Genomic DNA, 13884 nt, shown 5'->3' with positions numbered 1-13884 from the left:
ACTAAAACCTTACTCATTTTGTTTTCAACATTAACATTTCTGTGTAAAATCTGGATATTTTCTTACAATTGATGTATCCATTAGTAATTTGTCCCCACCCCAGGCTGTTGCTATAACAAATGTTTCAGTAGTCTCTGGAATCTTGGAACTAAGAAAGCAGACTCACTGACTGTCCTGTGTGCTTCCAGTGTGTTCAGCTCTAGAATGCCTGGGAAGGCAGTGCCTGAACTAAGATACAGAGAGCAAGGGAGGTAGCCAAGGGAAGAAAAGGGTGGGAATAAAGTGAAAGTGAAGATGTGGAATGTTGCAGGTCCAAGGAGCAGTAGTATCCTGGACACTGACGTACTGGGAGTGTGAAGAGAAAGGCTTACGAGCTGGGAGGGGCCAGAGCCATGCAGGCCTTCAGCACCATTCTGAGGCAGGAGGATGGGGGAGTGAAAAAGCAGGGAGATCTGTTTGGCTGTTGAGTAATCAAGGTGAGGGATGCACATCACTGTCACCCGCCTCTGGAGTCTCCAGGAATTGCTAGTTTGAGCTAGGAATTATATTTCCTGGTATGATTGCAAATTAGACCTTGCCAATGAAAGTGCTCATATATGATTTGGAATGCCAGAGACAGTTACAGGAATGTATCAGGGTACTTATGAGTCTAAAACAGCATCCCGTGAGTATTTTGAGGATATCCAGCCTGGGATATCAGTAAAAGCCTCCTAGAGGCTCTTAAGATGCTAGGCAGAAAACCCAGATATTCTGCTTCCTCTCTGTGGGAGGAATATACTTGCCCTGCTGAACTTGGAGGGGGCCGTGTAGCTTCTTTTGGCCAATGAAATGGGTGAGAGGTCACTTGCAAAAACAGTGGTAAAATAAATGCTTAGGGGTGATGTCAGCAAGGTGGTGGAATAAGTAGCCCCAAATTCTCCTTCCCCCACAGAAACACTGATTCAACAATACATGGACTAGTTTCCTTTGTGAGAAATCTAGAAACCAGTTACAAGGCTCCTGCACTCCATACAGGGCAGTTAGCTGCATTGAGGCCTGTAGGAGAATTAGTGGAGCTCACTCCCCAGAGCCTGTCCCCCAGCACACATAGCACACATGGGAGGAAACACCTAACTCCTTGCTTCTCCTTGGGGAGGCAAAGAGCAGACTAGAACATACATCTAACATTCAGACTTCTCAGAGGGCTTACCCAAGGGGCTGGCTTATGTCTTTCCTGAATCTAAGCACCGACAGGAGGGAGCACCAGGTTTCAGATCCTCAAAAACAAAGGCAGTGGTTTGGACTAGCATACGCTCCCTCACCTTTGCCCCTTTCCTTGGCTTAGTGTAGAAAGAGCAGGAGAAAACCCCCAATTCCCAGCTTCTGGTTAGGGAGGGGAAGAGTTGGAGTGTGCGTCCAGTGTCCCAGCTTTTTGGGGTGCTGCCCAAGGGGCTGGTTTCTGTCTCACTTGACTCAGCACTAACAGGACCCTGCATACTCAAGAGGCCTGGAAGCTTCTGAGGAAAAAAGAGCTGAGAGGCTTACTGCTGCTACAAAGGACCCACAGTGTAGCAGACAGAGGCCATTATGTCTCTGTGGCTTTTCCTCCAGGAGAAAGGAAGAGTGGGACATACACCCAATGTTCTAGCTTTTGAGGGGGAGGGGGGAGCTCTTCAAGGGACTGGTTTCTCTCTTGCCCAACTCAGAGCACTGATGAGACCCACCATACTCTAGATGCCTGAGGTCTACTGAGAACAAAAAAGAGCTGGGCATCTTATAGCCCCTCCAGAGAACCTGCAGTACTGCAGATGGACACCAGAGCGAGCGAGAGATTACAAGCTCCGGAAAAAAGCCAGCAAGGCCTCTCTGAATTGGGGATTTACACACATAGGTCCAGAGAAGGTGCATCCACAGAAGAGGTTTGAGAGTCCTCCATAATTTATAGCCCGACTGATTGGTAAAGGCTTTTCCCCATACAGGGCCAGTCTAAAGACTGGGAGAGATGGCTGTTTTTCAAATGTATAGATCCTGACAAAGTAACAAGGCACAAGAAGAACGATAGTCTAACGAAAGGAACAAAATAAATATTCAGAAACTGTCCCTAAAGAAATGGAGGTATGTGAATTACCTGACAACCAAATAATCATCATAAGATGCTCAATTAGGATGGACCCAGACATTTTATAATCAAATGGTCAAAAGTCAGAGACAAGGAGAATTTTTTAAACAGCAGGGGAAAAGCAACTTGTCATGTACAGTGAGTCTCCCATAAGATTCTCAGAGGAGGGCTTCCCTGGTGGCGCAATGGTTAAGAACCTGCCTGCCAACGCAGGGGACATGGGTTCGAGCCCTGATCCGGGAAGATCCCACATGCCGCGGAGCAACTAAGCCCATGCGCCACAGCTACTAAGCCTGCGCTCTAGAACCTGCAAGCCCGCGTGCCTAGAGCCCGTGCTCCGCAGCAACAGAAGCCCACGTACTGCAACAAAGAGTAGCCCCCGCTCGCCGCAACTAGAGAAAGCCCGCGCACAGACCCAAATAGCCAAAATGTAATAAATAAAATAAATAAATTTATTTAAAAAAAAGATTCTCAGAGCATATCTCAGCAGAAACCTTACAGGACAGAAGAGAGTAAGATGATATATTCATAGTGGTAAAAAAGTAAAAGAAGAAACCCTGCCCATCAAGACTACTGTATCTGGCATAACTAAGTGAGGGAGGAATTAAGGCCTTCCCAGATATACAAAAGCTTAGGGGGTTCCTCACCACTAGGCCTGCCCTACAAGAAATGCTAAAGGAAGTCATTTGAGTTGAAATGAAAGGATGCTAGATAGAAACACAAAAGCACATGAAAGTATAAAGCTCACTGGTAAAGGTGGATATGTAGACAAACAGAATACTGTAACGTGTGTATATAATCACTTTTAACTCTGGTATAGAACTTAAAAGACAAAAGTATGGAAAATATATAAAATATGTTTATGGATACACAATATAAAAAGACATAATTTGTAACATTAACAGCATGAAATGGAAGGGAGGTAAGAGTGGAGTTTTTGTATGTGATCACAGTTGTTATCAGCTGAAAATAGATTATTATAAATATACACAGAAGAAAGAAAGGAATCAAAGCATGTCACTACGAGAAATTCAATGAAACACAAAGGAAGACAGCAAAAGAGGAAAAGAGACCAAAAAGCAACAAGACATAGAACAACAAAATTACAGTAGTAAGTTCTTCCCTGTCATTAATAACTTTAAATGTAAATGGATTAAAATTTCCAACCAAAAGACACAGAGTGACTGAGTGGATTTTTTTTTTGGCTGCGTTGGGTCTTCATTGCTGTGTGCTGGCTTTCTCTAGTTGCAGCGAGCGGGGGCTGCTCTTCATTGTGGTGCACTGGCTTCTCATTGTGGTGGCTTCTCGTTGCGGAGCACGGGCTCTAGGCACACGGGCTTCAGTAGTTGTGGCACACAGGCTTAGTTGCTCCGTGGCGTGTGAGATCTTCCTGGACCAGGGCTCAAACCTGTGTCGCCTGCACTGGCAGGCGGATTCCTAACCACTGCGCCACCAGGGAAGCCCTGGATATTTTATTTTTTAATCCAACTATATACTGTCTACCAAAGACTCACTTGAAATTTAATGGCGGACTTACCTGGTGGCACAGTGGTTGAGGGTCCGCCAGCCAATGCAGGTGACGTGGGTTCAATCCCTCATCCAGGAAGACCCCACATGCCGCAGAGCAGCTGGGCCTGTGCGCCATGGCTGCTGAGCTTGCGCTGTGGAACCCGCAAGCCACGGCTGCTGAGCCCATGTGCCACGGCTGCTGGGGCCCACTCGCCTGGACCCCATGCTCCGCAGCAGAGAGCCCACTGCGGTGATAGGCACATGCACTGTGATGGGGAGAGGCCCCCGCTTACGCAGCTGGGGAGGGCCCACCCACGAGCAAGGACCCAACACAGCCAAAAATTAATTAATTAATTAATTAAATTGTATTTTAAAAAAGAAATTTAATGGCACACATTGGAAACAAAAGCATGGAAAAAATATTTCATGCAAATGATAACCGAAAGAGAGCCAGGGTGGCCATTCTTATGTCATACAAAATAGTCTGTAAGGCAGAACTGTCATAAGAGAGAAGGACAGAGAGAGAAGAGAGAAGGTGAAAGGATCAATTAACCAGGAAGATATAACAGGGATAAATATATATGTATCCATCGTCAGAGCACCCAAACATAAGAAACAAACATTGACATATCTGAAGGGAGAAATAGGCAGTTCACTAATAGTTGTAGATTTCACTACTCCATTTTTCAATCATAGATAGAACAAGCAGACAAAGAATCAGTAAGGGGGCTTCCCTGGTGGCGCAGTGGTTGAGAATCTGCCAGCTAATGCAGGGGACCCGGGTTCGAGCCCTGATCTGGGAGGATCCCACATGGCGTTGGAGCATCCAGGCCCATGAGGCACAACTACTGAGCCTGCGCATCTGGAGCCTGTGCTCTGCAACAACAGAGGCCGCCATAGTGAGAGGCCCGCGCACCGTGATGAAGAGTGGACCCCGCTTGCCACAACTAGAGAAAGCCCTCGCGCAGAAACAAAGACACAACACAGCAAAAATAAATAAATTAATTAATAAACTCCTACCCCCAACATCTTCTTTAAAAAAAAAAAAAATCAGTAAGGAAACAAAGGACTTGAGCAACACTATAAACCAAATGGACGTAACAGATACACAAAACATTCCACCCAACAGGAGCAGAATATACATTCCTTTCAAGTATACATTTTATAAGGCCAGCATCACCCTACTACCAATGCCAGACAGAGATACCACAGGAGAACTACAGGCCAATGTTCCTGACAAATGTAGATGCAAAACTCCTAAACAAAATGCTAGCAAACCAAATTCAACAGCACATTAAAAGGATTATACACCATGACCAAATGGGATTTATCCCCGGAATGAAGGATGGTTCTACAAAAATCAATCAGTGTGATAGACCACATTAACGGAAGGATAATTATATCATCTCAGTTGATGCAGAAAAATCATTTGACAAAATTCAACACCCTTTCATAATAAAAAACACTCAACAAACTAGGAGTAGAAGGAAATTACCTCAGCACAGTAAAGGCCATGTATGAAAAGCCTACAGCCATTGGTGAAAAACTAAAACTTCTCCACTAAGATCAGGAAAAAGTCAAGGATCACTTTTGCCACTTCTGGTCAACATTAGTACTGGAAGTCCTAGCTGGAGCAATAAGTGAGTAAAAGAAGTAAAAGGCATTCAAATCGGAAAAGGGACTTCCCTGGTGGCACGGTGGGTAAGAATCCTCCTGCCAGTGTAGGGGTCACGGGTTCGATCCCTGGTCCAGGAAGATCCCACATAATCGTGGAGCAACTAAGCCCATGCGCCACAACTGCTGAGCCTGTGGTCTAGAGCCCATGAGCCAGAACTACTGAAACCCGCACTCCTAGAGCCCGTGCTCCGCAACAGGAGAAGCCACTGCAATGAGAAGCCCATGCACTGCAACGAAGAGTAGCCTCTGCTCACCGCAACTAGAAAAAGCCCTGCGCAACAATGAAGACCCAACGCAGCCAAAAATAAATAAATTAAATAAGTTATTTTTTAAAAAAACACCTGTTAGAACTAACAAATTCAGCAAGGTTGCTGGATACAAAATCAACATACAGAAATCAGTTGAGTTTTTATATGTTAACAACAAACAATCCAAAAAGGAAATTAAGAAAACAGTTCCATTTATAATAGAATCAAAAAGAATAAAGTACTTAGGAATAAACTTAACCAAGGAGGTGAAAGACTTATGCACTGAAAACCGCAAAACACTGTTGAAGGAAATTAAAGGAGATACAAGTATGTGGAAAGACATCCATGTGCATGGATTGGTTATTAAAATGTCATACTATCCAAAGCCATCTACAGATTCAGTACATTCACTATAAAAATCCCAATGGCATTTTTTACAGAAACAGAAAAAACAATCCTAAAATTCATGTGGAACCCCAGTAGCCAAAACAACCTTGAGGAAGAACAAAGCTGGAGACCTCACACTTCCACACTTCAAAGCATGTTGCAAAGCCACAGTGATCCAAACAGTATGTTACTGGCATAAAGACAGGCATAGAGACCAGTGAAACAGAATAGAGAGCCCAGAAGTAAATCCATGCATATATAGCCAAGGGTGCCAGGACTACACAGTAGGATAGTCTCTTCAACAAGTGTTGCTGGGAAAACTGGATAACCACATGTAAAAAAAAATGAAATTAGACATTATCTTATACCATGTACAAAAATCAACTCAAAATGGATTAAAGACTTAAACAAATGACCTGAAACTTATAAAATTCCTAAAAGAAAACATAGGGGGAATTTTTCCTAACATTAGTCTTGGCAGTAATTTCCTGAATCTGACACTAAAAGCACAGACAACAAAAACAAAAATAGACAAATAGGAATGCATCAAACTAAAAAGCTTCTGGGCAGCAAAGGAAACAATCAACAGAGTGAAAAGGCAGCCCTTTGGAATGGGAGAAAGTGTTTGCAACCTACTTATCTGATAAGGCATTAATATCCATAATATATAAGGAATTTCTACAACTCAGTAACAAACAGCAACAACACAAAAAACAAATATGGGCAAAGGTCCTGACTAAGCATTTCTGTGAAGAAGACATACAAATGGCTAACAAGTATATGAAAAGGCGCTCTATTTAACTAATCATCAGGGAAATGCAAATCAAAACCACAGTGAGGTATCACCTCATGTCTATTAGGGTGGCCACTATCAAAAAAAAAAAGCAAAAAATAACAAGTGTCAGCAAGGATATGGAGAAATTGAAACCATTACAGGATGTTGGTGGGAACATAAAATGGTACAGCTGCTATTGAGAATGGTATGAAGTGTCCTCAAAAAATTTAAAATAAAACTACTATACAATCTAGCAATCCCACTTCTGGATTTTTATGCAAAGGAATTGAAGATAGGATCTTGAAGAAGTATTTGTGCTACCATGTTCATTGCATTATTATTTATAATCAAGATATGGAAACAGCCTAAATATCCAGTAGATAAAGAAAATATAGTCCATCCATATAATGGAATATTATTCAGTATTTAAAAAGAAGGAGATTCTACGACATGGATGAACCTTGAGGACATTATACTAAGTGAGATAAGCCAGTCACAAAAAGGCAAATGCAGTATGATTCCACTGACAAGGCATATCTGAAGTAGTCAGTCATAGAAGCGGAAAGTAGAATTGTGGTTGCCAGGGGAGCAGAACTGGGGAGTTGCTGTGCAATGGGTGTAGAATTTCAGTCACACAGGATGCAGAAGTTCTAGAGCTCTGCTGCACATCAGTGCACACATAGGTAACAGTACTGAACTGCACACTTAAAATGCATTAATAGGGTAGATTTCGTGTTATGTGTTTCTTACCACAATTTAAAAAAGATAGAGAGCATATGGTTCACTGTCTCTTTTCCTTCTGCCAAGATAGACATGTAGAAGTAAGTTTGTTTTGAGCTACTGAAATTTGAGTTTGTTCCAACAGCATAACCGAGCACATTCTGACTGGTACAGATCATGAGAACCACAAGTGACAATAGGGGTGGAGAAAAGGAAAGATAGTAGGGAGATAGGATTAGAAAGAGCTTTTTGACTGTGGGGGTGGGGAGAAGCCCAGATGACTCACTTCTCTGGTTTGAGCCACTAAGTGGGTGATGATGCTATTCACACAAAATTGGAAATAGAATAGAAAAAGGTTCCAGGAGAGAAGATCAACTCTGTTTTGCAGATGTTGAGTTTTGAGGGTGGAGGTGTTCGTATTCAGTAAGCGTACTTTTCCCCAGTGCCTGGCACATATCAGGTGCTCAGTGATTATTTGGGACATGACTAGGGTCAGGAACGCAGGAGAGAGATGGGTTGCAGAAAGATTTTGGAGTCAGGAATAAGAAGCATTGAAAGGCGGGAGTCCTGGGGGAAGGCAGAGGGCAGAATGCAGGGAACTCAGGGGGGTTGGGGGTTGGGGTGAGGCCCTCTAGGAGTTAGGTCACAGGAGTTAGAGAATGCTGGCACCTAAGGATGCTGGCAGCATTTGCATTAGAGTCTCATCAAATTTATAGGTGAGTTTATAAGGAAAGTATTACCTTTAAAATGTTAAGTCCTGCTATCAAAGTTCAAAATAAGTCTTTCCAGTGATTCACATTTTTTTATGTCCCTTAGTAGTGTTTTACAGTGAAGGGAATGCATCATAAAGTGTTATAGATCACAGTGTGCTTCAGAACCTGACCCTCACTTGCGGACAATAGCATTCATGTTCTATTCAATAGCATATCATGTTCTAGAAAGCATTCATTGCTTTCTACCATTAGGGTAAGATCTGCAGTGTTTGGCCCACTGTGAGAAATAAAGGGAAAACTGTCTCATGGGACCTGAGGCAGTGACAGCCGGTTAACGGTTACTGAGAAGTTCCCAGCTGTCCTTTGAAAAGAAGGGAGAACTTAAAAGTAAAACGTTTGATCCTTATTAGGAGCTATGGAAAGATTCGCCACAAGGTGGCACTAACACTCCATGAAGAAAGGTTTTCTCTTGGGCATTTCAAAAGCATGTGTGTCTGCAAAACACTGTCCTGTAAGCAGAATTGACAGAATCCTTTTAGATTTAGTACCAAAGCAAACCACTCTTTGCATTCAGAGTTTAACATCAAAGAGTCATTGTTTTTAGGACATATGCTTTTACCTTTTTCACTTGTACACATTCTCCTTACGACATTCTTTCTCTTCAGCTACATGGCTAAACCAGCTATTAATCCTTGAGGATTCCTCATCTTCAAGAAATGAGCCACAAGCTAATTTGGGCCCTTGTGAGACTAAGGGCTTCTGCTTCCTTATTGCCGTGTCACTGCCAGTAATCTAAACTCCAGTTACATTTCCGGGAACTTGTCACTCTGAGATGAGGCGTTTATATTAATGCATTATCTGGAGATGGGCTTAAATGCCTGGAATCATTCCCCTGAAATCCCTGAAGAGTTAGTAAGACACTGTATCTTTGATGAAATGGGGGGAGAGTCTTTGTTACATTGATATGATGAAATGCCTTTGTCAAGGCCCTCGGCGTCCTGTGTGCTCTCTGATAAAGGATTCATCAGTTTGCTTTCAATGTGCTGCTTTTAGGAGTGGATTGGATGGGTTTGGTGTGGGACTGCAGGGTGTTAGATTAAAAAGAGATTTGAAAGTGATACTTCTAGAATATCTTTTAGGGTCAGAAGCTTCCCTGTTGGGTCTCTTTCTTACTGTCTAGAACCATAACTTTGCTGCATAAACTCAGAGATATGTAAGTAGAGCTTTCCCGAAGGGTAACCAGGACCACAAGGCGGAGCTTTAAGAATACTCACGAAGCAAGTGCTATTAGGGAGACCATCGGGTGGTAAGACTGTAATCACAGTAGCTGTGAAGAATGCCTAGTTTGGTGTCTTTTAGTGGAGAATGTGAAGTGACTGTGTAACCGCTCATCTTTTCCCAGTGTCACTTATATTTGTTTTTATGTATCTTTCCCACCTGCCAGCTTTCTTCTCTACTCATCTTTTTTATGCTTCCCAGGCACCATCCTATCCTTGGTAGCATTCAGTGTTATTGACTCTGCAGCAGTAAAATATAACCAAAATTCACATCTGCAGTGAACCAGTTTGTTGCTAAAAACAGGCATCTGCAGCCGCCTAAAGTAGCTCAATGGCTGCGTGAAGAGAATGTAAATGAGCCTAGACCAGCTGTCAGTGCCAGGGCAGCTCCAGCTGTGACAGTGGACGGTTGGCACTTATTAGCAGCACTATAATTTGAGGCCCAGCCAGTCAGCTGACTCGTGTGCTGAGCACAGGCCGTTACATTTATCTAGATATGAATGAAGCTTGAGCCTCTTGTTTTCATTATCAGGAAGGACCTTTATTCAGGAAGTAACGTTGAGAAGAACCAAATGTCTGGGTAACAAAAGGATTTTTAAGTCCCCAAATGAGGGCTCCTTTACTGGCGTGGAAGTCCATGCTGCATAATGCAAGTCCAGAAAAGAAGTGGGGTGGTGTGGGAATTCCTTCTCAGGCATTTCAGCTGCCCCTGCTTCTCTCAAGGTGAGTCACTCCTTTCCGAGCCTGAGGGCTCTGGCTGAACAGCTTAAGACCTCAGGCTGCAGTGGTGTGCAGGTGTGTCAGGAAGGGTGCCTTGCAGGACCTTAGGCTCCTGGAGGTCCCCATGGCCACCCTATGAAGTGGACACTGAGGTAAAATGGTGGAGCTGAGAACCCAAAGGGGGGCCTCCCTACCGCCCCCAAACAGTCCAGAGTGTATCCGAAAGGCCGTCTCTGTGAGCCGTCCTCCCAACAAGCACTGCGTAGAGCTGGCACTGTAGCAGCGACGTTTCAGGATTTAACTCTGTTTTTGTCTTAATATTTTTTTTCCACTTTTTAAAATTCTCCATAGTAAACAGCGTAGTGAGTCTGTTCATCATAGGCTTCTCAATCCTTGAAAGATTTTGGTTGATAACTACACACACTTCCTTACTTGACATCTAACCATCAAACATTGTGTTTGAGAAGCTAGGTCTTCCAGTTAGGGGTGTGTGTTTGTGTGTTTCCAAGAAGAATAAAAGCAAAGAAAGGCAAATATTGCTTACCTCTTCCCACCCTGCCTTCCCTAATAAAAGTCAAATAAATACCATCTCTGCTGTTGTTTGCAGTCGTTACTTAAAAGGGAGATAGATATCCACCCAAAATAGGGAAAGGTAAAAATATGCATGCATTAAACTGAAATGCCAGCGTGAATAAAACATTTATTTTTGCTTCCCCTCAACTGTACAGAAATAGTTTTTATTTTTGTACAGGCATACCTCATTTTATTGCACTTCACAGATACTGCATCTTTTTTTTTTTTTTTTTTTTTTACAAATGGAAGGTTTATGTCTACCCTGCATTGAGCAAGTCTGTCGTTGCTGTTTTTCCAACAGCATTTGCTCACTTTGTGTCTCTGTGGCACATTTTGGTAATTCTTGCAGTGTTTCAAACTGTTCCATTATTATTTGTTATGGTGATCAGTGATCTTTGATGTTACTAAAGCAAAAAGATTATGACTCGCTGAAGGCTCAAGTGATGGTTAGCATTCTTCACCAATAAAGCAGTTTTTAATTAAGGGACTTCCCTGGTGGCGCAGTGGTTGAGAGTCCGCCTGCCGATGCAGGGGACACGGGTTTGTGCCCCGGTCCGGGAGGATCCCACATGCCACGGAGCGGCTGGGCCCGTGAACCATGGCTGCTGAGCCTGTTCGTCCGGAGCCTGTGCTCCGCAACAGGAGAGGCCATAACGGTGAGAGGCCCACGTACCGCAAAAAAAAAAAAAAAAGTTGTAATTAAGGTTATATGCATTTTGTAGACATAATGCCATTGTACACTTAATAGTACATTGTACAGTATAGTGTCAGCATAACTTTTTTTTTTTTTTTTTTTTTTGTGGTACGTGAGCCTCTCACCGTTGTGGCCTCTCCCGTTGAGGAGCACAGGCTCTGGATGCGCAGGCTCAGCGGCCATGGCTCACGGGCCCAGCCGCTCCGCGGCATGTGGGATCTTCCCAGACCGGGGCACGAACCCGTGTCCCCTGCATCGGCAGGCGGACTTTCAACCACTGCGCCACCAGGGAAGCGCTGTCAGCGTAACTTTTATATGCACTGAGAAATCAAAAAATTCATGTGACTCCCTTTACAGCATATTTGCTTTTTTGCCACGGTCTGGAACTGAACCCATGATATCTCCTAGCTTAGGGGACTGGTAAGCGGGCACAAGCAGTGCCGCTATGCCTGCTTCCTCTTGGAGGCTGGCACAGCCCCTCAGATTTCTCCCCTTGAAGCTCTCAGAGGTTGACTGCTGACTTTTCAGCAGATGGTGGAGTGCATTTCAGAGCCAAGGTGGTCCAGACACAGCTGTCAGTATGGACTTGGGGCCTGAGGGCAGAGCAGCAGCCTGGGCCTCCGGTTTTTGCCGACTTCCCTCACCCTCAGGAAATGGGCATTGCTCTGTCTTGCCCCCAGAGAACATTCTGGTGCTTCTTAATGAAGCTGCTTTAAAGGGTTAAAATGTTGCCACCTTCTAGGAGACAAATCACAGAACTTCCTGTTCTCTGTAGAATGAAGAGGCTTTGCCTTTCTCCAGCAGCATTGCTTGGGACAAGTACTTTTTTTGCTGGGCTTTATTAGTAAGTTCTCTGTTTTGAGAGTTCTTCTTGAATACAGTTACATGAGAAATATTCATGGATGCACTGCTCTGGGTCCAGCCCTGTGCTGGGTGCCATGAGGCTGTAAATATCAAAGAAATCCATGCTGTTGCTTATGATGCAGCTAAGGAGACAGTCTGGCATAGTGGATAAGATAGGGATTTTGTTGTTAAACCTGCTCATGTTTTAATTCCAGCTCTTCCTCTTCTTGGCTTTGTGACCTAGGGTAAAAACGTCATCTCCCTGAGCCACATTTTCTTTATCTATAAAAGGAGAACAATTACACCTATGTCCTGGAGCCTTTGTGAAAAGTAAATGGCTTGTCAGTTTTATCTCAGTAAATCTACACCAGGGGGGTTGGGCGGGGGGTGTTAAATGCCGTGATGTAGCTGAAGTGCTTACCCCACTGCCCAGCACTTCCTCAGTAAACAGCCGCTGTCCGTACAAGGAAGGCAGAGACTGATGCCGACAGTGTGTACAGGTGCAGTGCAGGCTCAGGTGAGGACAGGAGTTCCTAGAAAGGAGGAACCTCTCCCAGGTTTGTAAAATCTTTTACCACAAGAGCACAGAGTTCCCCTAAAGTGGGCAGATGTGAAGTCCCATCAGGGGACCAAAAGAGGACTCCTCACTTACCTTAAATTTTCAAATCATGTACTCAGAAAATTTCATTTCTTACTAGCATGCCACAATGGAAAGGGGATAGATTTTTTAAGCTAAATTTTTTGCTGACCAATATGTTCTGTCAGAAATAACCACTCTCAGTTCAGCCCACAGTGTTCAAGTTGAGAGAGAACCCTGTTCTGCCCTGGGGAGAGCTGTGTCTTGAAGCAGGCTGCTCGTGGGTTTGCTCTCAGTTGCTTGGTCTGCACCACTGCTGTGTCCCCTCCTTTCAGGTTTCTCCTTGATTTTTTTTTAACCCCTATCCAGAAGGATTGGCATCTCAGGGAATGATATTCAAAGAGATGAGTGTAGGAAGGACCTAGAAACAAAACTGATAGTACATTTTGCTGGAGAACTCAGAATTAGTCACAAAGGGAATATTTTTAAAAGTGTTGGTTCGTCTCCATGATTCGTTGGTAATTGTCTTCCTAGCAGGGTGCTGACCTTGGAGTCTTGACCGTCACCCGCACATGCAGTGCTGCAGGCAGCCCTGGGGGTTGGGGCTGCCCACCTTTTGCTGTCCTCTTAGCAAATGGACACACCTCCTTGTCTGTCTTCTGTTGTTTTGGTCTCTACTAAGATATACTGTCTGTGGTGCTTAAAGAAAAAGATTCTGTGGATTAATAGGTTTGTATGGGCACTTTGTTAAAATAGGAACTCTGACCCTTTTTCATGGTTTTTATGGCCACCATTAGCCATTGCTTATCAGACTCATAGCGGCCTAACCCTGTTCACAAACCATACGGGGATCAGAAGCTTTGAGTGCCTCTCTTTCTGGAAACCACATATTGTTGAGTGCCTTTAGACGTTTTGCTAAAATAATGCATTTTCCTGTGCCTGTGGCCTCATCAAAGGAGAGATGCATTTTGATTCAAAATCTTTAGAAATCTCACATTAAAAATCCCTCAAGAATTGATAATCTACAGAATATATTTTTATAGAGTCATTGCCTCCTTTTTGTCTTTCACTAA

At 43.7% G+C, this 13884-nt stretch overlaps 1 protein-coding gene across 2 annotated transcripts in view; it reads left to right on the top strand.

Annotated features, from left to right (window-relative positions):
* RNF216 (ring finger protein 216) overlaps positions 1-13884 on the top strand; it is a 170158-nt gene that overhangs the window by 74300 nt on the left and 81974 nt on the right. The gene's annotated exons all lie outside the window — the stretch shown is intronic.

The sequence above is a fragment of the Leucopleurus acutus genome, assembly GCF_964270905.1.
Source record: "Leucopleurus acutus genome assembly, chromosome: 16".
In the NCBI taxonomy this organism is placed as follows: Eukaryota; Metazoa; Chordata; class Mammalia; order Artiodactyla; family Delphinidae; genus Leucopleurus; species Leucopleurus acutus.
Note: the sequence above shows the minus strand (reverse complement) of the source record. Positions and strands in the feature narration are given on the sequence as shown.